Source organism: Rutidosis leptorrhynchoides, chromosome 2, assembly GCF_046630445.1.
Source record: "Rutidosis leptorrhynchoides isolate AG116_Rl617_1_P2 chromosome 2, CSIRO_AGI_Rlap_v1, whole genome shotgun sequence".
NCBI classification, from domain to species: Eukaryota; Viridiplantae; Streptophyta; class Magnoliopsida; order Asterales; family Asteraceae; genus Rutidosis; species Rutidosis leptorrhynchoides.
Window position 1 is genome coordinate 339,757,009 of NC_092334.1, and position 3,455 is coordinate 339,760,463.

Sequence of the window (3,455 nt, forward strand, 5' to 3'; positions counted from 1 at the left end):
ATATGTAGTTCATTGTTAATATACTTAATGATATGTTTACTTATCATAGTATCATGTTAACTATATATATATATATATATATCCATATATATGTCATCATATAGTTTTTACAAGTTTTAACGTTCGTGAATCACCGGTCAACTTGGGTGGTCAATTGTCTATATGAAACATATTTCAATTAATCAAGTCTTAACAAGTTTGATTGCTTACCATGTTGGAAACATTTAATCATGTAAATATCAATCTCAATTAATATATATAAACATGGAAAAGTTCGGGTCACTACACTGGAAACACGAAAAACACCGTAAAATCAGATTTACGCCGTCGTAGTAACACCGCGGGCTGTTTTGGGTTAGTTAATTAAAAACTATGATAAACTTTGATTTAAAAGTTGTTATTCTTTGAAAATTATTTTTATTATGAACATGAAACTATATCCAAAAATTATGGTTAAACTCAAAGTGGAAGTATGTTTTCTAAAATGGTCATCTAGACGTCGTTCTTTCGACTGAAATGACTACCTTTACAAAAATGACTTGTAACTTATTTTTCCAACTATAAACATATACTTTTTCTGTTTAGATTCATAAAATAGAGTTCAATATGAAACCATAGCAATTTGATTCACTCAAAACGGATTTAAAATGAAGAAGTTATGGGTAAAACAAGATTGGATAATTTTTCTCATTTTAGCTACGTGAAAATTGGTAACAAATCTATTCCAACCATAACTTAATCAACTTGTATTGTATATTATGTATTCTCGAGATACCATAGACACGTATACAATGTTTCGACCTATCATGTCGACACATCTATATATATTTCGGAACAACCATAGACACTCTATATGTGAATGTTGGAGTTAGCTATACAGGGTTGAGGTTGATTCCAAAATATATATAGTTTAAGTTGTGATCAATATTGAGATACGTATACACTGGGTCGTGGATTGATTCAAGATAATATTTATCGATTTATTTCTGTACATCTAACTGTGGACAACTAGTTGTAGGTTACTAACGAGGACAGCTGACTTAATAAACTTAAAACATCAAAATATATTAAAAGTGTTGTAAATATATTTTAAACATACTTTGATATATATGTATATATTGTTATAGGTTCTTGAATCAACCAGTGGCCAAGTCTTACTTCCCGACGAAGTAAAAATCTGTGAAAGTGAGTTATAGTCCCACTTTTAAAATCTAATATTTTTGGGATGAGAATACTTGCAGGTTTTATAAATGATTTACAAAATAGACACAAGTACGTGAAACTACATTCTATGGTTGAATTATCGAAATCGAATATGCCCCTTTTTATTAAGTCTGGTAATCTAAGAATTAGGGAACAGACACCCTAATTGACGCGAATCCTAAAGATAGATCTATTGGGCCTAACAAACCCCATCCAAAGTACCGGATGCTTTAGTACTTCGAAATTTATATCATATCCGAAGGGTGTCCCGGAATGATGGGGATATTCTTATATATGCATCTTGTTAATGTCGGTTACCAGGTGTTCACCATATGAATGATTTTTATCTCTATGTATGGGATGTGTATTGAAATATGAAATCTTGTGGTCTATTGTTACGATTTGATATATATAGGTTAAACCTATAACTCACCAACATTTTTGTTGACGTTTAAAGCATGTTTATTCTCAGGTGAATACTAAGAGCTTCCGCTGTTGCATACTAAAATAATGACAAGATTTGGAGTCCATGTTTGTATGATATTGTGTAAAAACTGCATTCAAGAAACTGATTTCGATGTAACATATTTGTATTGTAAACCATTATGTAATGGTCGTATGTAAATAGGATATTTTAGATTATCATTATTTGATAATCTACGTAAAGCTTTTTAAACCTTTATTTATGAAATAAAGGTTATGGTTTGTTTTAAAAATGAATGCAGTCTTTGAAAAACGTCTCATATAGAGGTCAAAACCTCGCAACGAAATCAATTAATATGGAACGTTTTTAATCAATAAGAACGGGACATTTCATCTGACTTAAACAAGATAGTAATTTCATGTGCTTGGTCTTCACAGATTTGTTCATCAGAAGTAGGACATGCAGGTAAAGCTAGTAACATTGGTTTCTCTTCCATAACAGATTGACCAATCACCTAATCTTTGGTAATAATGCTAGAACTAGGTTTATTAAACACTTCATTCTCAAGCATTAAAATGTATTTCTCTAGCATGAGTGTGGGAATGTAAACCAATCTACACTTAGGCACATAGTCAGCATTTTGCATGTTCTCTTCATGTTCAACAAGTTCTTTCAAGAAATCCGGATTAGGTTTGCCCATTTTAGCATTAATCTTTTCATACATTAAGCTAATTTGATAATATTTTCTTGATGAGCGATTAGAAATAATATCATCAGCATCAGAAGCATGAACAAAGTGAGATGGCAAACCAGCTTGAAAATAATCAGAATGATATAATCCGAGATTTTTTTTGGAAATATCGTCTAACATCTTGGGATCTTCAAAACCCAACCCCCACTTATCATCATAAATCATTTTTGGTCTATTCATAAAGATTGATTGTTTTGAAAGTTCCATACTAACGACAGCTCTTGATTGCTCTTGACGATAAAGTTTTTTCTCATATTGTGCAAGTTGAGCTTTCATTTTTAAAGAATCTTTAGTGAATAGTGAAATTTCAGCTTTCTTCTTAATTATGGTTTCTTTCAATTGAATAATTTTCTTGTTTAGTTTGGAAAGTGTGGGTTCATGTTGTTCTTTTAAATCAGAAAGTCCTTTTTCTAAGAATTGAACTTTCTCCGCAAGACATTCGGATTTCAGACGATAATAAGTTCATTCAACTTTAATCAGATGAATTGACTTTTTAAGTTCTTCCAACTTAGTGTCCATGGAGCTGAGTTGGGTTCTCAAGCGATTTACTTCCGATTGTGATTTGGATGATGAAGATTTAGTCTCATTAAGTTTGATTTTATCTTTCAAAACTTTGTTTTCAGATTTTAAACCTTTTACTTCTTTTGACATTGAGACTAAATTCTTCATCAAGTCATTTAGCATTTTGATAAAATCAGGTGGGATTTTAGTTAATTGTACCTCATCATCATCATCATCATCAAATGTTGAGTCAGAGTTCTCCATTGCTTCCTTTGCTTTGATGAGCTTGGTCACCTTGCAAACATTAGCATGTTCCACCTCTGAATCTGAATCCATCCAGTTAAACTAAGTATCATCAACCAGTTTCAGCTCTCCCCCAGTTTCCATAACCTTCACCATCAACAGTTTCTTCTTATAGTAAGCTGCATCCTTCTTCTTAGGCATCTTACACTCACGAGAGAAATGGCCAGCTTTGCCACAATTGTAACAGATTGAATCATCCTTCTTGGAATGATCAACATGTTGATTGATAACTCCTAAATTATACAGTTTTTAATAACATTTTGAGGAGTCATC